This window comes from Vigna unguiculata, unplaced genomic scaffold (assembly GCF_037176805.1).
Source record: "Vigna unguiculata cultivar grain cowpea cultivar isolate G323 ecotype 2 unplaced genomic scaffold, ASM3717680v1 ptg000240l, whole genome shotgun sequence".
Classification (NCBI taxonomy): Eukaryota; Viridiplantae; Streptophyta; class Magnoliopsida; order Fabales; family Fabaceae; genus Vigna; species Vigna unguiculata.
The window spans coordinates 1-22,500 of record NW_028196877.1 but is presented as its reverse complement, the minus strand read 5'-3'; the positions used below and the strand labels follow the sequence as shown (position 1 = coordinate 22,500).

General features: G+C 43.9%; 1 non-coding gene across 1 annotated transcript; it reads right to left on the bottom strand.

Annotated features, from left to right (window-relative positions):
- Nucleotides 1–13,168: 13,168 nt before the first annotated feature.
- On the bottom strand, nucleotides 13,169–13,241 carry TRNAK-UUU (transfer RNA lysine (anticodon UUU)). The gene has a single exon. It is a non-coding gene; the product is annotated as a tRNA-Lys (tRNA).
- Between the last annotated feature and the right edge of the window lie 9,259 nt (nucleotides 13,242–22,500).

Genomic DNA, 22,500 nt, shown 5'->3' with positions numbered 1-22,500 from the left:
AGTTCTTCAGAAAGCATTCCGTAAATAAAAGGGTGAGAACAGTAGCCTCAGTACCAATGAGCGGGTTGAGATCAGGAAAGAAAGAAGACCGACCAGATATTCAGCAAAGCATACTTCCGGGAGAGAATTCTATTTCATCGTTACACAATCTTCTGACTTACCTATTATGATATTCGTAGATCGCATAAGACGAAGATAGTCTGTTTTCACGTAGATAACAGTTGAAGAGTGAATCTGTCCTTACTAGACTTCAGGTTTAGATCGAGTTAGGGGGGAATACCGGGTATAACCAAAAATTCCTGTCATAAATGCTATTCATCAAGGCGACCGGAGGGAGGACAACACAACCTGAATGAAAGCCTTTCAAAACAAAAAAAATAGGGTTAGCTAGATAAGAGGAAGAGAATGACATATGTGCTTACTTTACTTGCAGTTCCCCTCCTTGACTATGTCCCGGCTGATTGGTGGGAAAAAAAGAGGTTAAGGGAGAAAAACCTTGCCTCATATGCGATTCCGCCTAACACATTGAACTCTGGGGGAAGAGGACTTTTTGTTTATTAAATCCCGTATCAGTTGGATTTTAAAAAAAGGGGAGTCCAAGACTATTCATTTCAGTTATCCACCCTTAAACGCGGAAGGCGTCATAGGATTTGAGCCCTTTAGGACTGGAAATTGGATATTGAATCACACCAATATCCTTGGCGGCCACATCGTGCGAGATTACCAGAACCTCTTTACTACTGACCATCATTCCTAATATTATTTGATTTAGATCCTTATCTTAGTGGCAAGATGACTTCTCAACAGGATATTAACGCGCTTTCTCAACCTATCTCAGAGGATTCCATTTTTCCGTTCCGTAAGGTCTTTTTTTTAATTGAAGGCTCCAGGACCAGATAGGAAAGCATTGAGCTAGGATGACTTCACTACCTTAGTCTATTCACCCTCGGATCAATTCACTGGCTTGCTTACTTGCTTGGTGCACACTGACTTGACTGACTGAAGACCGGAATGGACCAATGCGAGATTGACTAAAGAAGGGCGCCAAGGAAAAGGCAAACTAGATAAAAAGCCAAGCTGACTGAATGAAATGCCGCAGCTGACTCTGACTCCGGTTTGGTACCTATTCCATATCTGAAGATTGACCACAGCCTAATTAATTGAATGCCTTACCGCTTTAAACTTTGCTTGGAGTTCGATCCGCCTATGAACTCTTCTTCATACGCTTACTCTCTTACCGGAAAGGCAACCCAACGAAAAGAGTCTTAGTCCAGCTTCGTCCCAAAGCTTGGAGATGCCAGGGGCTGAAAAAGTGGGAGTTACAGTATGTTCTTCTCAAGCCAAACCTTCCGAATGGAAGCGCTGGGTTTCTCTGGACTACTCTTCTGCCATTCATTACCCTTGACATGAGAGGTATATCGTTACCTTTGATCTCATTTCCATTTTTTTTATTTTGCAGAGTCTCAGCTCTTTCCTCGAGCCCCACGGGGTCCTCTCAATCCCGCTCTCTCACTTCTGTCGCTATAAGTGTGCTCCCCCTTTGTGCGCAGAACGCCGAGGGTGTTCAGGTCTTTCCCCTCTTTTATCTTATTGCTTTCTTTTCTCCATTTCTCACTTGGGTCTAATTGCCAGGTTCAAGTGAACCCTCAGTAGCTTGAACCTGGCAACGGTCTTTGACACATCTATTAGCTGAAGAGGCCTAACGCTGGTCTTTTTATTCTTCCTATGACTAGCCGATGTAGACTATATCCATAGCCTTTCATATTAGTTAGGGTTGTGTCCTTAACGAATTTGTGAAACTCGTTTAGGCGAATCGATCAATATAAGGGCTTATACACCTACCTTTGAATGAAAGAAGTGTTGATTGTATGCCTGGAAAAGAGAAAGAGTGACTTCCGGCGGTCTGACGATTGATTGCATTTGGTTCAATTTATCTTGCTTGAGAGGGCAAAGGCAGGAAATAGAGTATGGAGTTAGGGGCTTGCTTAATGGCTTTCCTTCCGGCTTCAATGCTCAAGGCATTTCTTTTTTCTTTTTTTGGATTATGCTCTAGTGTTTGAATCATTTTTCTATCTATTCGTCTTTCTATTGATCTATTTGTTTTGCTATCATTCAGTATCAGTAAGATTGATTAGTATGTGGATTACGTGGCTCGCTCTCGCTCTTTGAGTTCTTGGTCTGAAGGTGAACGAGCTCTTGGTGTCGTAATTCCTACTCGCTTTCCTTGTATTAGCTACAGCCACCGAAGCATTCTTTCGTCAACACGAGTTAGCTATTCTCTGATCTTTGCCTTATTCTTTCTTCCTTTTCGTATGTATTTTCAACCGCACAACTGGAACCAAAAATTTCATTGCCTTGAAGAGCCTTCCATTCTTAAGCCAGCCAATCCAGTCAATCAATAAAGGGGCGAAGCGGTGTGAACATGGCCTCATTCTATGACGAGTTGGAGGAGATAGCAGGCTACGGCGAGGAGCCGCCCTACGAGGAAGACAAAAGGGACACTGAGGTCCGAGGACCGGAGGCCCACGTATATGCACTCATGAATACTTATCAATTCAAAAAATTCTTTGATCGTAGAGCAGGCACGTTTCGCCGCTACGCTAAAAGGCTCTTCTATTATGGATCACACGTCCAATTCTCTGGCTCAGAAAGGCTTTCGATGTTTTGATCCTTCTTCTCGTTTTCGCCGTCCCGGCATGTTACCTTCCCTTTTTGGAGTACCAGCTATAGTAGTCAGTCCACTGGGTCTACCTTTTGCGTCCCTGGTGAGGTTGGTTCATCGGCCGAGTCAATCCAGTTTAGAATCTTATTTTCTAGTGAGTTATAGAGCATCTAGTAGATAAACTACTAGCATGAGTAGTTAGACTACCCATACTCAGTTTACGCTGTTCGTGACAGCGATGTTCCAGTCAGACCCGTTCCAGAACCGATGAAAGAGAAAAACCCACTAGCGGGTAAACCTGTGCTTTAGCCCCCAGCAATAGATCTAGTGAGACAGGATTTTCCTTGCCTATGTTCCCCCTGAAGTGAGGCCCCACCGAATCGTCTGCTTAGTCTTCTTTCTCTTTCCTGTGCTATCCAGAAGAGTGAGACATAAGTCTAAAGTTATCCCACTAGTAATGTGCACTATCTGACTTGTCCTTGGTACATCTTATATGAAGCAGTACTGTAGCCTTACAAGCTGCTTGAATGGGTAGCGGACTTTCTATCTACGCCGAGTTTTGATGCCCGACTCAAAGCCTCCTACTCTTCCCCTTCCGCGAAGACAACCTCTGCCGCCTAGTCTGCTTGCCTTTGCTTCCTAAAGTGAGATGTCCAAGAGAAAAGGAACGAGGGGAAGAAGCGACGAGAACATAAAATCGTGAATGAAAGAGCGTGACGAGACTTTCTCAATTCGAGATGTTAGAAGGTGCAAAATCAATGGGTGCCGGAGCTGCTACAATTGCTTCAGCGGGAGCTGCTGTAGGTATTGGAAACGTATTCAGTTCATTAATTCATTCCGTGGCAAGAAATCCATCATTGGCAAAACAGTTATTCGGATATGCAATCCTGGGCTTTGCTCTAACCGAGGCTATTGCCTTGTTCGCATTAATGATGGCCTTTTTGATTCTCTTTGTTTTCTAAGTTTCTCCTTTTGAAAGGTGTAGTCTCTCCTACCTGAAGAGGACGAGGCCCCCGGAAATGGGGGGAAGGGGAGTGGGCAAGGGGCCCCTTCACGGCTAATCGATCTCTCTCCCTCTAGTAAGCTCATCGAAAGACCTGGTGCCCAATACTAAAACTTGGGGAAGGTGGGATGCTAGGTGGACAGGATTGGACGTTAACCTAGAGAGCTAAGTGTAGTGCACTTCGTTCTCTTTGATTGGCACATGGAAGATCCACTTAAAGCATAAAGAAGATCTGCACCGCTAAGACAAGGAAGGTAAGATGTTCAGAAAGAAGATAAGACAAAAAAGTCAATATTGCAACTGACAGCTAATAGGAGAGAGAATACAACTGTCAGCAAATAAAATAGATAAGACAGTCCTGTCTTGATAGTTTACTTCAGATTTCAATGTCCGATCTGACTGTGAGAATAGCGAAGTCCGGAATGACATGCTCAATGCCAGTCCATCCAGAAATGCCAGATGAATCCCGTGAGAGATCTAATCTAGGCAGAAGATCCCATCCCTAAAAAAAAAAAAGTGTAATCAGAGGGTGAAACCTTGCTTTGCAAAAGGGGAGTTCTTTCCCGCATCCATCCCATAAACCCCTGTCAAGCTTCTACTCATTCTCAATTCAGGAAAAGGTTTCCGGTTGCCATAAATAAAACCACAATCACACAGTCAACTCGAACAAAGAGCTTCTCGCCTACAAATTAAGGAGCTGGTCCAAGCCTTCCTCTTTACTGTTTAGGAGTAGCATTGAAGATTCGAAACCTTTCGTGTCGTCAGGTTGCTACACCTAACCTAGCCTAGCGGGAGCTCACTTAAGGCTCCGAGTATCATGATCGTAAGACGACATTTGCTAGCCTCACACTACCCTTTTTGGAACCCTCGAGTAGTCATGTGGAATAAACAAACGAAAAGAAAGGAGAAAGGCTTGCTGTTGCCAAGGCCTATTCCTCGACCATCGTCACCTATTCAATAAGTTGGGAGTCCCCGCCATGTAAACCCATATCCCATGGAAGAATCGAATCAATACCGACTATTTCTTTAGCATCCCGAAGAGTGACGAGAAGACCACACTTTACATCTTTCTTTCAAAAGAGGAGAACGCGCTCATAGAATATTAACAAAAATGAAAGAAATCCTCGTCCAGTGGCACGTCCTTTAGCTGCTGCGGTCCGGTACGGGGAAAGAAGTTCGGACATATTCTATATAGGAAGCGCTCCTTGCCTGAAGAATAGGCGTCTTTCATACCTTTCCTGGGAACGGGCAAGAAAACAGATTGGCCTATGAATGTGCACCCTCTTTCCTGATACTAGGGACATTTGATTCTTTCTGACCTATATTATAATCTTACCAAACTGCTCTTATTCCGCTAAAAGAGCAAAGATAAAAGCCCTCTTATGCCAGAAATTTAATAAAGAATAAAGAAAGTGTACTTTCACCTCTGGAATGGCAACATGCGAAAGACACCCACTGGCGTGCTTACGTTCTTTCTTCGCTTCCCAGCCAACAAGCAACTCCTTGAGCTTTATAAAGCCGTTGATTGCCATCCGTTTTCTTGCTGGAATCTTTTTCTTATTCTGAATATAACCTGTCCTCCCGGGGCTCAAGGGAGAGGCCTGACTGTCTTTTCTATAGAGTTGGAGTAGTAGTTGGACAAAAGAACTCTCTGGCCGGAGTCAAACACGTAGTCGTGACCTGTCCCGTCGTTACTCCTCTTTCTATATATGTTTAGGGAGAAAGAATTAGGCTGCCTAAAAAGAAACTCTAGGCGTTGGATTGTTTTTATTTTCTGCTGGTGAGGAAAGGTCGTGCAATCGCAGAGGACTAGTTCCCTATCCCGCTGATAAGAATAAAAAAGGGATCGGCGCAGTGGATAGGCCACTCTCACTGGAAGAGCTTAGCTTATTCCAAAGCATCCCTGACGCTCTCTAGTTTAGGAATAGAGGGTGCCGCATCCGAGGCAAAGCAAGAGCTAACAGCCTCTTTTTTTCCATCCTTACTTTCATCCGTTAATGCTTCTTCTTTCCAGTCAGTTTAGATCCTGAGAACAAGTCAAGCTTCAAATAAGTAGTCCGCTAAGGTCTGTCTAACAATAGAGCTTCCAGAGGCAAGCCGAAGCGGAGAATGTTTCTCCTAAAGAGTCTATTATAGTAGTCTATCAAAGCACAAGGAGAATGGCTCTGACTAAGCATCTGGTGAGGGATCCGCTGGATTAGTAAGCATCACATAAGGAGGACGGTGGAGATCTAAGTTGCTCCTTTCTTCCCCCTTCCCCAGTTCTCTAACTAGTGGTGTAAGCAAGTGCTCCATTGTGTAATGGTCTAAGGGCCTTTCAGTTCTAATCTGACCTACCGTGTCTAAGGTGTGACTTCTTCCAAGAGTGGGAGGGCTCACAGTAAGACCGGGTAGACGGGTATAGCAGTAATAGTACTTTCACCCAATAGGATAAGGCAAGTCAGTTTGAAAGCAAGGCAAACAACCTTTGCCTCTTGGACTACGGCTTGGAAACCTTTGCCAAGTTTCCTCAGTGAGAAAGGAATCAAACTCACTCTCTTTTCTTCTTCAACTCAACCAAGTCCAATAGAAAACACATTAAGCTTCGTCTAACAGGAAGTAGCACCTGCCGCCTTGCATAGCATGTCGAGAATCCTTTTCCTTGTTTCGAAATACAGATTGTTGTGGAGAGTCTAAATTGCGTAAGAGAAAGAAGCTGTTCTTGAATTGCTAGTCTGTCAGTGAGAAGCTGTGATCGAGAAAGTCTCGCCCAAAGAGCTCTACAGTAGTGCCTTGCGGGGTCGTAGAGCCGGGGGAGCTCAGATCCGATTCTTGCATTCATCTTAACTGCAGATTTCTACTTCTTCTTACCCAGTTTGTAAGCAGAGGAGAACAAATAAGATAGAAGCCCATATTGAAACTATACTTCCTAACTAGAGTAGTAAGAAGTCTTTTCAGAAGCAGTAGACTGAGAGGCTTTGGCAGAATTGATCGAACTTCTTGCTCTCAGGGTGCTTCGCTTGAGCTCAACCATCCGGGATGCTTGTTTTCTGAGGATGATTCTTTCGCGTAAGTAAGGGAAGTGTTGAGCCAGAGTAGAGATGACCTTTTCAGCATCGCTGTGAGAGCATCCGAGTGAATAATTTCTGCCAATTGCATGCTGAAATAGTTTCTTAGTGCTTCCCTTTGTTCTTGCAAGAGATCAAGACTGGTAGGCAGGCTAAGGCCAGAGATTCAATGCCCGAGGTCTTTCCTCTCCTTATCAGTCGAGTTACTTCATAACCTCTTCTTCTGATTATAGTCGTCGTAACTCTCTCTATCTTAGGTGTCGGCATCACACATATCATATAGATTGTGTGTAGTGAGTGAGATTTCCCAAACAAAACATTAGGAAAGGAGTTAAAAAAAGAAAAAGAATAGAGGCCATCTGACTTGGTTAAGTCATGTTAGTTGTGGTTAACAGCAGAACCAAAGCAGAATGACTGACCCTGCCTCCAAAGAGGAAGGTGCATTCCTTGTTATATCCCATAGCTTGCTGAGACCGGAGATAGGGTCCCCTCAGATATGACGATAGGTACGTTCCTGCCAAACATGTTAATAATATAGGTTTCCCTATGGGCATATCCCAGGTTTCCAATATGATCTTAAAATAGACAATCACACACAAAATAGCTCGACTGTAATCCGAGTAACGAAGACTGATAAGCATAAGGATTGAGAATTCATGGGATTGATCAGGTCTCAAGACTGGGACGTCGCTTTTAGCTGCTTTTTTGCAGACTAGATTACTAGGATGCTTGGGAAGTAGCCGTATCTTCTTCTTGCTCCGCTGCTCTCAGAAAACCTGGGACTGAATCTCTAAAATAAGGACTTGTCTATCCGGTTTATCCTGTTAGTGAGATGGGTGTAGCTCCCCTGGATGCATGAAGGCTTTCTTCTTTTGAATTCGGGTTCCCGCATATTGATTGATGCTTCCTTGGAATACCTTTCCATAGGAGTGGTAGAGTCCTAATAAGAGGCCAATTCCTGATACGCCCCTATGAATCTCCCTGGATATCTTCACTTTCTTCGGACGAGCATCCCTGACATAGCTGCCCTTGATAGAAATCCCCTGGCTTTCCTTACTAAATTATAAATCAATCCGGCAATCTTCCTTACAGTTATTTTCTCCTTAATAGTCTATCGGAATTTCTCTGAGAAACCCCCGGGAATCCTTACTTAAAAGCCCCTTTATCTTGATTGTTCGAATAGGATGTGTTAAGCAACAACTTCAAAGCCCTTAGCTACCGGTATTGCTTTGAAAAATCCTGGGTTAATGCAGGTTTCTTTGCTTTCTTTTTATCTGACGCAAGTTATTCATTGATAAAATCAGGATCTTTCTTCTCTCTTCGTTCCTCTCCTTACAGTCGAGTTACTACGTTCCTCTTCTTCTTATTCCCTCCCATGCATCAACAGTTCCAATTTATGGGATAATCCGAGGCAAAGGCCATATCCCGAAGCTAACTCATAACTCTTTCCCGAGTCAACTCACCCTTTCACGCTAACCCTGCTTTGGAAAAAAGAAGGAATGAAATAGCTCGACTGATAAGGAGAGGAAGCAAGGCACTTGAGATGGGTGCTTTCCTTCTTTTTTCTTTCGAAGGTGTTAAAGGGCTGATTGAGGTATAAATTCAATACATATAATTTTTATTTTTCTTGATTTGGTGGTAACCCATTTGGACGAGCAATCGCTACTTCGTTCTCGCCTTTGAGTGTGCAGGGCTTGAATCATCCATAAAACGCCTATTCCTAGGTGCCAAGCTTGTGTTAAAGATCTTACTTGCCTGATTCCCGGAACTGGGTTAAAATAAAAAAAGTGAAGAATTGCAAATATTTTAGATATTGTCTCAGTACTTGTGGCTAGTCCTATTATATGGACTTGACCTCCCTAAGGATGCTTCCACAGAAGAGGCGAGAGGTTCTATCCTTCGGGTATGTGTACCGAACGGGAAATCTATACTCGTAGGCGGTGATACCTCAAGCCCATGATACAACATTTTAAAGTAAGAAAGCAGTTGATAACGAAAAGTTAACCCCCGGTCGGACTTGGTAGGGTAGGAGCCGAATAGAAGGCATAAAGTCAGAGGAATGAGCGGGTAAAGAAGAAAGAGATTGGAAAGATGAGATTCATGTATTGACGTAATCTAGTAGACCCTTAAAGAACATCCAAACCTAGAAACAAGAGCACGCCCATCAAACGGAAAGAATTGATAAATAGGAGGCGGGTAAGCCCGAATAGCTTCCTCAAAAGCATGATGTAGCGACTTACTATTAATTCATAATGCGAGCTAGCATTTGGGGCTAATGTCTGTAGATGTGATACCTCCTGGTCAGAGACGGAGAATCGCTGTTATCGGATCTGGTAATAAACGTATGCTTAGTAGGGAGGGGCTCGCCCAGATGCTTTGCGAGACCGAATCATTTTGTGTTCGGTTGCGTTATCTACCGCAAAGAGGGACTCCCCCTTTCTATTAGAACAGTGTTAGTTCGCTATTACTGCCGGTCAGGCCGACGAGAATTCTATTCTGATATTGCTATGTGCGCCACTAGAGCTTTGATCATATGCTTTGAGCCGAGTCGATGAGTTTGAATATTCATTCGTGTACGTATGCCATGTAGATTGAAAAGGGAGAAGCCCTCACTGACGGAGTATAAATAGCACACCAGATGGATCATTCAATAGAAAGCCGAAGGCGAAGAGTGAACACCTCCAAAGGGCTGGGTGAGAGAAAGCGTCCTTTGTTGATACCTAGTGTACACCGCCACCTACTGAAATGGATTAATAAACGTGGCTTTCTATTGCTTGTAGCGGCGTTGCTTCCTTTTGTTCACCGCGGCGAAAAATGAAATCTTGAGAAAGAAGGCCTTGTGGGGCATCTCCAGCAGCGCCAAAGAAGGAAGATGGAAAGTCTTCTTTGTAGACTCGCACCGCTCACTTACGGTTTTATACAGAGGGGGGTTGTATTGAAGGGCCATAAGCTTTGAATATGCGTTGGTTCCAATCCGGATCTCGTTGTTTGGGTCTCGAGATGATATTCAGGAGACAAAAGAGCAGAGCTGATAGAAATGCTAATTATAATGGAGATACTAATTCTTTAATAAAGACTTGTGCCCATTGTCCAAGATTCCTTTGTGGGACTTTCTTTTTATTCTTCTTGACTTGACTCAACAACCCTCCAATTCAGGACAGAACTCTAAGGGTATCTCTGAAGATTCAAAATACAGAAGAGCGACTGCCAATCAAGACAATATTGAATTGAAGCACGCGCCTTAGGACCGATCCCAGTGAAATAGGAAAACGAATCCGCGCGCTACCGAGTTTCCTTCATCGATCGGAACAAAACTAGCAAAAGAAAGAGGGAGCTGCGCTATACATAATACAAAGGGACCCAGGCTCTGCCCGAATGATACGATCAGCAACTTCTAGTACCCAAGCTATGTGATCAATAACTATTCTCCTAGAGGCGAATCCCTCAGGGCGCCCTAAGCAACCGAAGGGTAGAGAAGATGAAGAATAAGGGTAATCTAAGCATGCGCCACCAAAAGGAAAGAGAGGACCGATTGATACCAATAGCAAGATACACATCTTTTTTTTTAGACTCCGAGGGTTGAGAATAGTTGAGGATCAGAAGATTGGCCTTAATAGATTAAGTGCAAACTTTCTTTTTTATATTATATATATGAGTAAGCCCCTTCCCTTAGGAACAGAAGTATACACAAGGGGGTAATTTCTCACAATTATTCACGTTCAACTCCAAGATCCAGCAAGCCAACTTCAACCGAAACTGAGTCACATTCTCCCTCTCTTCCTAATGGAGGCACATACCATTCTTGTAACAGTGGATGGATAAAAGTCTCGTAGTCTTTGTTTCTAAAAAGGTCGTGCCCTTTCTACATATATCGAAATTTTAGTCTTTCACCCCTCCTTTATCGAATTAGCTATGGCTAATCTAGTAGAGTAGGGCTAATCAGAAGTTTCACTATGGCGATTGGAAGCGAAGCCTCAATTCAAATCGAGCAGCAGCTTTTCTACACTCAAAGGGAACCCGGCATCCCATTAACTGAGACTTCCTATGCATAGCTGTAGCCTTTCGTCATACCCTTTGGCTACTTAGTGCCTCCACCTACTACTAGGCTGTAATCTTCTTGTTTCTAAACTAAATCGAGGGTCTATGCGGCTCTCTGAATAATAGAATATGTCCACTGTAGTCTATTTGAAGCGTTCCTGCTTGTCTTGAATCAAACGGAATTGAATAACCCTGTGTAGCGGATAGCATGGACTGATTGAAATAGCATACTTGTGCAATGGATCTCGTTTATCTTTCATATGTTAAATGTTCGTGTAGTGAATTCACGGCTAGAGATAGTACATTCTGGGTCGATCAAGGAAGGTAGCGTATACGGGTACTTGGGATTGAGTAGAGCATAGGTTCAATAACCGGGCTTGGAAAAGAGAATGATAATCTCGTTCAGCAAGAGGCTGGGTTTTTGGTCTTTCTACGTTTCCGCTTATGCTCCTTTGGTTAGTACTCCAAATTGGATTTCTTTCTGGTTGGTTCGAAGTAATGCTCCTTTTATTTAGCTATTCCCTACATTCTTTGGTAAAAGTGCTCATGCAGCTTCTAAGGGATGCCTTCCCCTCCAAGTTGTTTCAAAGTAAGATCTGTGGATAAACGATGGTTAAGCCGCATCGGTGCGGTCGGGATCGCCCGGTACTTGTGAGGCAGAAGAATCCTTGAATAGAAGATCGAGCTTGTGGAAAGTCTTTTTTTAGTACTTGTTAGCGTCCCTTCCCCCTGAGTTCAAGATGTCCCTTTCCGCTTCTCTTTCAGCAACTTCCGGATTGGTCAAGCCTCGAATCGAATCCTGGATCAACGCCCTTTTTCGCTTAACCCATTCGTTCACAGTCGATTCAACTTAAACCAATGTCACATGTCTTGTGAGCATTCAACCATGATCTTCTTTTGTTCACATCAGATCTTTCCTGGTAACTAAGGCAATGAAATTTTATTAATGAATAAATTACCTCATATCTTTCCCTCTGGGTGGGATGATACGAAATAGAGCAGTTGCCAATTGGCATGCGAAACCGAGAAGGAACTTACTTTCATAGACAAGAGCTGACCTTGGGCCAATGACCAGATATTTAAGATTATTAGCCAAAGTAGATAGAGTGAATGGGAATAGTCGAATGCCCTATGGAGTAAAGGGAAGGGGCTTGAGTTCTGAGACGAAGATAAGGCTTCCGGACATATGGAAGAAGGAGGCATCGTAGATGAGGAGATCCAGTTGTGCTTGCTGCCTATCCACTTGGCGAGTAAGAGGCTCTGTGCAAGAGTGGATTTTCAACCTTCTGCCTTTGCTTGCTTCATCTGCAGAGCTAACTCCGGAAGTGACTGCTCTAGCCAATGCGCATGCGTTCCTTCCTAAATGCAATTAGGCTTCTCGCGTTGATCACATAGCTTCTTCTGTAGTGCGTGTATTTAGTGTCTCCTTTGCTGTCCTATCGCGGAGTTATGTACGTAGGGTGCGCGTAGAAAGCTTATAGTGCTCTTCTTTGATTGATTGTAATTGAGTTGACTGACTCAGGAACTTTCCCTTAGGGTGAATGCACTAGGTGAGCGTCTTTCAATGCTTGCTTTTTTAGTTGTTTAGCCTATAGCCTTGTTGCTAAAGCTGTTAGCGCGTAGTCTGTCTCATATACCTCCAAGAGCGGTGAGTGGGTGTAGTAAGATAAGATGTAGGTAGGCATATCTATGTTTGGGCACTGAACATGGTAGCTATAGCGAGGGGAAAGATCCATAGCAAAGACCGGTAAGCTCGCTTCCCACATCCCATTCGATGCTTTCCCTCCTTCTTTATTTGCTTGATGCGCCGCTCGGTGTGCTCAGATGGTTCTGCTTCATGCTCGTCGACTCTGAGTTCGGGTTTCAATGAGTACCACGATCATTCCCGTTAACCAAATCTCTCCATTTTATGATCAATTCATTAGATCCAGCTCCCTGGCAGTTACAAAAGAACATCTTCATTGGGATGCTGTCAGTGAAGAAAAAGAAGTAAACTGTCATACCTGGTTCCAAGGGAAGAGAGCCCCAGTGAAGTAAACCGAGGGCACGAAGCAAGGTATGGTGGGTGCCAGCTACTTTCACTTGTTAGGAGTAGGGGCTGAAAAGAGCTCTTTGTATAGGTTGGGTTTGCTGGGCTTTGATGCTGACCTTCTTTTTTTGAAAAGGGGAAGGTTTGATAAAGGAGCTTTTAAGCCCTTTTGCTGGATTGTTGGTCTGCAGCCCCGCCCTATAGAATAGAATGAATCCAATAAGGAGAGGCCTATGGATGACCGAGCCACTCTTATACTACTCCTTACCTCACCCCCTTCTCACTTAAAGGGCGAAGTCGCTGAAGCGAGTCTAAAGGCCAAAGAGTGATCTTTGAACGTTACTACGCATCCTTATTAATGAATAGGTATAGTGTAAGGTAGGTTTGTTTGGGTATAGCAGGACTTGAACCTGCGACCATTAGGTTAAAAGCCCAATGCTCTACCAACTGAGCTATACACCCCCAAAAAAGATAGATAGTAGTAAATAAAGATTGGTGCAGAAAAGAGGGCGGCCCCTCTTCTCATCATATTAAAGGGGCGCAGCTCTGTATGAGGCTCGTACTGCGGAGCAAGCGAAGAATAAGGGCGCGCGTTAGCACTCCTGCAAGAAAACGGCCTTACTCAACAAGCGCACCTTTATTAGTAAGTTGTTTCCACTCATTGAAGATTCTATCTACAAAAGAAGGTCAACGGGGGATACTAAAGTTGCTCTCACTGACACCATCTACGAGAAGGTGAGGAGGTCGTCTTTCTTTTCTTTCCGGCCGCCATACGGTTCGCCTTAAAGCCGGAGAAAGGGAGGAGCAGTTATCTATGTAATTACGGTCTTTGTTGGCCGTTGTTCCGGTCGAGCACTCTCTTTTCTTTGCTTTGTTCAATAGAGTCTTACCAAACAAGACTGACTTCTTACCAACCCGCGAAGGGTTGTGAAGTTGGACCAGGTACGAAGAATGAATCTATATCTGTGTACAGTACGGAAGTTGCTGGCCGGCGGCCGCTCAACTGTTCGAGCGCAATACAGTGGTGGTTGGTTCCGATTCGACAAGGGTAGAATGCCTGGTCGAAGGTCCAGTACAGTAGGTAGCAGGCGTGTTCGTTTTGGCTCCCGAGCGAGAACGAGAAAGAGGCGCTGCACCATTCTTGCTGCTATGTACGTGAACCTTGACTTGAGAGATTCATCCAATGGAACCCACACTCAAAGGAGGACCACAAGCTCGGGGCTCGACGAAACATAAAATATCAGCATTAAGAAACTGACTTATTGGGGTTAGCAGTGAAAGAAAGAGCCCGGCATTCATATGAATAGCTTAGTCTACTAAAATCAAAGAGGGACCAGCCTCATCGTGGTAATTATCGTTCACCTCTAATGTGACACGTTCCCTCCCAGTTATATGATCCACGGGATCAGTCGGCTAGAGAGCGGGGCTATTCTTCTTCCGGGGAGGGAAAGTCGTCCCCTCTACTGATCGAACCCTCAGTTCGGGGGTCTTCGTCAACATGTTTTGAGGCTCCAGTCTTCGGCGGGTCACCATTACTTGACTTAGAAAGGCGAACATCTAGGCAAGGGAAAGCGCAGTGCGCCTGGTGCAAATGGCTTTTTTCATGATATACCAATCAGAATGGAGGACCCTACCTACGTACATGATTGATAGAAGAACTACGTAGGGGGTCGGTCAACTTGATGCGGGAGAGGCATGAGTGCAGTTCGATCTTGTGGTGTATTCGTTTGTAGTGAGTAGGGCCTCTTTCTCGTTGATCAGTTCGCCTCCGCTCTATTGAAAGGTCTCCATTCCTACGGCGGTTTTGTCAACGAACGCGTCTCGGGCCGGATTGACTAACCTAACCCTTACTTAAGGGGGCCTTGCCATAGTTGGGTGCTCTGCTTTAGTGTGATTTACGAAGGCTAGGCTAGTAATACCAAAAATGAAAAGAGATCGGGGTCGATAGTTGGCAAGGAACTTGATCCCCCCAAAACACAAAAGGGGCAGCTGCGGTCGAACTCGAATTCTGGAAATCAAATAAGTCGGGGCCCTTTTACCTTACCAAGTCTACCGGATAGAAATTAGCAGATCAGGTATAGATACGGGAAAGGCTTTCTCCCTCAGTGGAATCGGTGGAACGCCCTGCTTCCGGCTAAGTATACAGAGTTGGGTCTACCGTTCGTTCCACCGTTACCTCTATTCTATTCCGATCTTTCTTTTCTCCTTTGCTTCCTTGTCTCGTCTATCCTTCTCTGCCTTCAGCCTGTCTTTGAGCTCTATCCCGTCCTTCCTTTGGCTTGCCCTGAGGATTGACTCTCCAAAGTCAGTCGATTTGATCACTGTTCGGTTCGAGTCTTCATCGATCGGGTGGATCTATATGCTGAGGGGGGATGGAAAGGTGGGTGAGTCATGGCTGTGGACAGAGAGAAAGAAAGCGGTAGTCTTCCGGTGGAATAGATTTATAGTAAGTGTCTTCTTTCCTTCTCTTCTAGTAAGCGCCGTCAGGTCTCTCTTCTTGGGATATCTTGATCACCAGAAAGGATAGAGATCTTAAGTAGACATGCTTTAGGCATCGATCATCTTCCTAACTACATGGTACTCCCCCTCCCATTACTGGAACCGACGAAAGGGGGTGGAATAAAGAAAATGAGGAAGTGTCCCTTAGAGAAAGAGAGTCCGCTCTCTCATTGTCTGATTGCATCGTAGAGCGTCTGCACCAATTGCTTGGTTGCAGTAGCAGCCCCCTTTCTCCTTCTTTCATATGATAAATTAGAAAGATTTTAAATAGAGTAAGTGTAAGAGCGACTTCAATCTTTATTCGCTAAAAAAGAGAAGCTGGGTTCCGATAATAGTAGTTTCATCTGGATTGGGTTAGTGTTCAGTGTACCTATGCTTCTTTCGATCTGCTTTCTAGTTATGAATAAGACTCGTCTTCAAGTTCAAGTTAATATCATAGATAAAGATAAGAAGTGAAGAAAGACAGAACGAATCTCTTATCGCCATCTTTATCTTTCTAGCAGTGCTCTCAACTATTATCTTATTATATATAATACATATCTTTCTTCTCTTCTGCTCTTTGCTATCATAGCCACTTCTACATCAAACTGTGCTGCAACCTTAATCCTAAGAAGACGGGGTAGGACTGGAGTCTTAGGGATCTCTTTAGAATGTGGTGTGCCCTTGGCCGGGGCAAAAAGACAAAAATGATTCTCGAAAGTGGTAGCTCTGCGAAGGTTCCATCTACAGAGCAGGTGGAGAAGGTCGGCGGGCTTCATCTAAGTCCCTATCGGAGGTTCCATAAGGTACATTCACTTTGTTGGGAGGTGTAGACGCTTAAGCTGGGAACGGCAGTAAGGTCCCTCTTGAGATTTGTCACTTCTTGCTTGGCTTGTAAGGCTGTGGCAATAGGAGGTTGGAGCGATGCATGATGGCCGGGAAAAGACGTAGCGCTTTAGAGAAATCGGGATTACACCCTTTTTTATATTATATCCCTGTCACAGAGTTTGGCCAGAAAAAAGGTCACGCTTTGGCCTATAATGAGATAATTAGTTTATGCACGTGGTGGAGCGGGCAGTCTTATGCCCTGGTAATCAAAGAAATGAGTAAAACGGCCCAAATAGCCAAATCGGTAAAAATGGCATAAGAGGCTTTTTATAAGTCCATTATGACGGTTCAGGAGGCTAGAACCGTTGACCTTGAGGATGAAGCATAGCGCTGCTTAAGTTAAGGAAGAGTTCGCTTTTCTTTTGCCGTAGGAGTTGCCGGCAGGTCTACCCCCTCGGAGACGGGTAGATCATCAGTCTGACTACTAATCAGGCCAGCGGAAAGCTAGGCCCTTTCTCACCTGCAGCAAATGAGGAGGGAGGCTGCTTTTAAGTGACTTGACAAAGGATTGGAACTAGGCCAATGCCAATCTCATCTATTGCAGCAAAGAAAGAGGAAAGGGGCGAAGCGCTAGTTTGAATTGAAGTAGAGGAGATGCCATACGGTAGGAGGCAATAATGAATTAAGCCGGTATGAATGGAGCCTTGTTTATTAGGCTAGATCGATGTGATGTATATTTATTGGCTCTAATCCTCGGGGCACCCTATGGCATATCCTCTTTAGAAAGAAGGTTTCATTAGCACACTTCAAATGGCTTCGTTTAGTGTAATCTGGCAACTGCGTATTTGAGAAGAGTCTTTACTATGGATGGGGATATTCATAGAATCTTCCTATTTTTTTTTGATTGCATAGGATAGAAAGATGAAAGAGAAAGACAAGTAAATGAAAGGCAAGTCACGGGATCAGAGGATTAGACCGATGTACCATAATAGTGCAGCAAGGAGGAGAGACTAAGCAATCAAAGGGATGCAAGCAAGTCAGCTGTTTCGGTACGAAAGCCTGACAGCAAGCATTCTCGATTGAAGCATGAAAGAGACTTTTTTCGGGGTTTAATAATTCAAAAAAAGAAGTAGTGCTTTATAGAAATAATGGATTAAAGCGGTTTTCTTGCTAATGAGATGAGGGGAAGAGCTGCTTTCGGTCTCGGTCCAAGGCATTCTCTCAAGTAGCAAAGGCAAGACGGAAAAGCAGGTGTTGTCGGCCTTTCCGCTGCTATTGGTTTACCGCTACAGGATTTGCGCTCTCCAAGCAAGCATTAAGATCAGGCATGTAGGAAGTAGGGTAAAAAAGTAAGCATGAAGCTTTGACATAAGGTTTGTCTTCCTCTACCTTCTCTTGCTATTGGATTGAAGAGAAGGCCAAGAAAGAAGTGATTAAGAGCACTTTCGAAGTCAGTATCCGCTTTGCTTTATGGTCAATATCATATCCAGATCCACCTTAGTCAGAGTTGCATCAACTAATACGGAATATCCGGTGTTAAGGAGCTCTAAACCCCCTGTTAGCTCACTTGGTCGTGTCCTGTGGAGACAGCTCCCAACCAGGACCAGGAAGGTTACATAAATTATGGAAATGAACCTTACCCTGTTTGACAAGTTGTTCCGACTTAAGGCCATTAAGTAGTGGAAGATCTTGGAAGGTCTTCCACTACTTAAGATGGTTCTTAATCGAGTCATCTTGGTAGTGACCGATGGTCTCAACAAAGAGCTCTGTGTCGGAGCGCACTTGTTTGCTAAGGAGGTGATCAGGCTTGTCCGGAAATCTGGTTTCTTGTTCACTGCGCTTTACTTAAATGTGCTGTGTCATTGCAGCAAGCTTATGCCCCGGAAAACAGGCCTCTTGCTGCCTTTTCCTGTCTCGTTGACGAGGTCAGGGTATCCTAGGATTATCCCGTCTTTCCATCGTAGTAAAGTCGGAAAGATGAGACGTCCGACTTACTAGTGAAACTCTACTTATCATTCTTCACTCTTGCAAGGGCTATACCCTTAGCCAAGAGATTGACTAATAAAATAAAGTAGTAGAATCCATAGTGACTCCGACGGACTCTGATCAGATGGTAGATGTCGTTAATGACATAACTGCCGACTGGGAGAGTCTAATTCGTACCTATGTACCTCGGATTGGCTCCATCCCCATGTGTCAGGGGATCACATGGAGTCCGTCTTGGAAGGCAGTCCCTTCTCGAGGGAGGAAGTCTGATAGGGCTTTAAGAGATAGGGACTGCCGCGGTAAGAAAGAGTCACTCAGTGAATCAGTGGATCACACACTTGTTGGAGACAGGGACACGCCTTACTATTGAAATGAAAAAGTATACAAGGAAAGGGTGAAGTCTGGGGACAACGGTAAACGTGAGGAATGGGATCTCCAAACCCGCCCTACTCAAAAAGTTCGCAACCAAGGGACATGCCGAACACCTACCTTTCCAACTAAGTCCAACGCGAGGACCCTTTAATTTAATTGACGATGCGTTCCGTCGTCAGCAAGCGGTGGCCGACAAGGCCCTTTTCCCTAAATCTCTTGGGAAGCGAAGCAGGCTTTCTGATTCTGAGAGAAATCGAAAGGCAAAGAGATAGGCAAGCCAAACCAAATAAATAAGGAATGTTTCAATCTTTACCTCTTTTTGTCAGCCGGCAATCATAGGGTAAGCCCATCTCCTTCTTGGAGAAAGTTTACATGTTGGGCCAGGCTAGTTTGCTTCGATGGTAGGAGTCCACGCAGTGAGGCAGCCATTTCCAGCCCAGCCGAACGAATAGGATCCAATAGAGTAGCCCGCATTGCAAGCTCTTTTCTTTCCCAGGGAGAGCTGGTTATAGGTCAAGCGCAAGACATAGGATGTGAAAGCGGTTTGCTTGGTTCTTTCTTCGCGCGAGACAGGGGGAGTTATGTTTTCTTACATCCCGTTATATAACATCAAGTGTGAATGAGTTGCCCCCCCTAATTCCATGGCTCCTAGTGCTTCTGCCTAAGAGCGAGTTGAAGTCTTAAGGGCTTTAAGCCACCCAGTTTCATTCTTTATCGCTTTGAGTTTTGTTACATCCCCCCCTTGCCTTGTCCCCGTAACCGCAGTCTAGGGATGAGGGCAAGCAGATTTCGCGGGCAAAGAAGTTTTGGTTCTAGCTCAATGGTAATCTATTGAGAAAACAAAGTTTTAAAGTAGGCAAGCGGATAATGGATTTCTTTTGTATCCCTTAGTCTATCGAGCCAGGCCTCTCCACTTGCAGAAAAAAAAATAAAATTGATTAGTTATTAGTAAGCGAGTGAAAACAAGAAAAAGGAATGATTTTAGTTTGAATGTCCGTCTATCTGAGAACGAGAGATACAACATTTCGCTGAGCAGTACTATTTCCAATTGGGCAAGCTCTTTTCTTTCCTCCAGTATGTACATATAGATTCTTTCTTATTACCAGATAGGAGACCTACCTATCCCTATAGCGGAAGTCTTTCCCGCAAGCGGCGGGATAGGGGAAACCAGCAAGTAAGCCAATGAGAGAAAGGAAAGAATATATGTGCTTAGCTCTGTAGATTCAATAAGTAAGAAAAAATTCTAGGGCAAGAAGTTTGAAAACAATTCATTCCAGCCATTTCCAGTGACCTTTTTTGGGGTTGGTTCTATACGAGGCAATCGAAGATGGTCCCTGTCTGTCATCCAATCCAATAGGCATTTAGGGATCCCCTTTTTTATATTTATATTAAAGTGAGCTTTTGGTAGTCCTATGCCTGTCTCTCCAGCTTGTCTATGTCTATGGGTTTGCATATGTCTTTTCAAGGGCTGGCCTGGCATTTTATAATGACCTTAAATGAAAGCGTAAGAGCTAATGATAAGGAGCTAAAGGCCTACATTCTAGTATACCAGGATCGTCACGAGAGGATTGGGGAAGGTCTAACTATGGACCGGACCATAAGACGCAGTTTATTATGGCCTAGTATAGGATATCTTTATGTTCCGCTGAAAAGAGATAAGCACTAAGAAGACGACTATTTTGTGTTGAATATGCTTTCTTCCACGATATGGAGGGAGTCACACTATCATATGGTTTTTATGCAATACAATAGTAGAGTCAGAAAAGATCCCTTATAGTAGTCTAGTATAGAACCAACCTATCTAAGATCCTTTGCTAAAGAGCTATCCAATACCCCCCAACCTGTTAGAGTACCAGGGGCAATAGACAAATTTAGGAATGAATCTTTCCATTAACATTAACATTAAGGCTTGAAGATCTAGGCCCCTCCAATAGCATAAAAAAGGTAAGCCTTTGGAGTGTAAGTGTCAATTCCCAACCATCTAGTTCTAATGGAAGTTGTAGTTGCAAAGCCAGTTTAAGAAAGTTCATTTTCAAGCTGGTACGTGTGACTGCAAAGAAAATGTTTCCCTACAGTTGCATTGACCCTTACCTTTTTCGGGCTTCCATGTGAGCCAGTTTTCAAGACTTTCTACAGCAGTGGTAGGGTACACCTATGTCATTTCCTTTTTTTTAAGGGGATCTACGACTTAATATAAAGATAGGACCAAAGTCAAGTGATTCAACTCAAGCACGAACCGCTACCTCCTCTTCTCCGACTTCAGCAGAAAAAAGTCAAACAACTCATTATCTCATGTCAACAGCGCATTCGTTCACTCAAACAGCGCATTTGTGAGCTCCAAGTCCAAGAGCCTATCCGGTACGAGAAGTGAAGGGTGAATGTGAAATTCTCTTATTTAGTTTAGCGAGAGTCGAAAGGTCGTAAGCAAGTGGCTATGGGGAAGTCAGTTTATAAGAATCACTGATTGGAATGGTATCGAAGGCGACCATGGGGAGCTTTGTAAAGCCGAGTAAGTGATCCGAAGGAGAAGCTGTGACGGCTCCTCTTTCATCAGTTTCATTTGGGAAGGTGAGGGAATTAATAGAGTCATATTCCAAAAAAATGGCTATTCTTTTTTTTTTTATAAGTCTTTCGGGAAGAGCTTCAAGGAGAAAGGCGGAAGACTTTTTATTTATATATTATATGGAAAGTAGGTCCGGTCCGTGCGACTCTTGGGGAGTCTATCATCATAGCTGGACCTAGATGAAGCCATGTCCTTATTCGCGAACTACAGCAAACCTGTCTTAAGCATAGTGCCAGTGTAGGAAAGTCTTTATTTGAGAGAGTTCGGTAAGGCTAACGGTAGCAAGCATTCCTTCGAAGCAAAGGAGGCAAAGCAGTAGGACGCTGGATAGCCAGTCTGTTTAATAATGAAATATAGTAGAAAGCTGGTCAAACTCTTGAAAGCAAGGAGCAATCCAATCAGTGCGAGCGGGAAGTCCAGTGAGTGGGAGGTCTGAATGAATGGGTCTTTTAGAGGGTTAAGTTCCCACGGGTAAGATGCTTATGAGTAGGTGCGGGTTAGTAGCAAGAAGGCTTTATTACTTCAATGAAAAAAAAACATAAATAAGTGAAGATCTGGTTGATTCCATTCTAGAGTCACTCAGGGAAATGACTCTCGATTGAGATCATGCCACCTTTTTTCTATCCATCTTAGTCTTTCTGATAGCTTTGGTCTTTTTCCCATGTCTTTCTTGGTTGGTAAACCCAACCGGCGATTTACAACAAACAAGTCTTTCTTCATTTTTTTTTAGAGCAAGAAAAGAAGCGGAACTACAAGAAAGCTTTCTTTATATGGATAACCAATCCATTTTCAAATATAGTTGGGAGACTTTACCCAAGAAATGGGTTCAAAAAATGGAAAGATCGGAACATGGGAATAGATCTGATACCAAAACGGACTACCTATTTCAATTGTTGTGCTTTCTTAAATTGCATACCTATACAAGGGTTCAAGTTTCGATCGATATTTGCGGAGTTGATTATCCCTCTCGAAAACGAAGATTTGAAGTGGTCTATAATTTACTGAGTACTCGGTATAACTCACGCATTCGTGTACAAACCAGTGCAGACGAAGTAACACGAATATCTCCGGTAGTCAGTCTATTTCCATCAGCCGGCCGGTGGGAGCGAGAAGTTTGGGATATGTTTGGTGTTTCTTCCATCAATCATCCGGATCTACGCCGTATATCAACAGATTATGGTTTCGAGGGTCATCCATTACGAAAAGACCTTCCTCTTAGTGGATATGTAGAAGTACGCTATGATGATCCAGAGAAACGTGTGGTTTCTGAACCCATTGAGATGACCCAAGAATTTCGCTATTTCGATTTTGCTAGTCCCTTGGGAACAGCGTAGCGACGGATAATTCAGAATCAGAATAGGTCCAGCTCTATAGGATAGGGGACAAATCAATAGGAAATGCTATTTGCTTTGTAAGAAGAAGAATCAACTTCTATGAAATGAAAGAGTTCGCGGGAATTGTCTTGATCGTCGGAAATAGTAGTCAGAAGTGTTA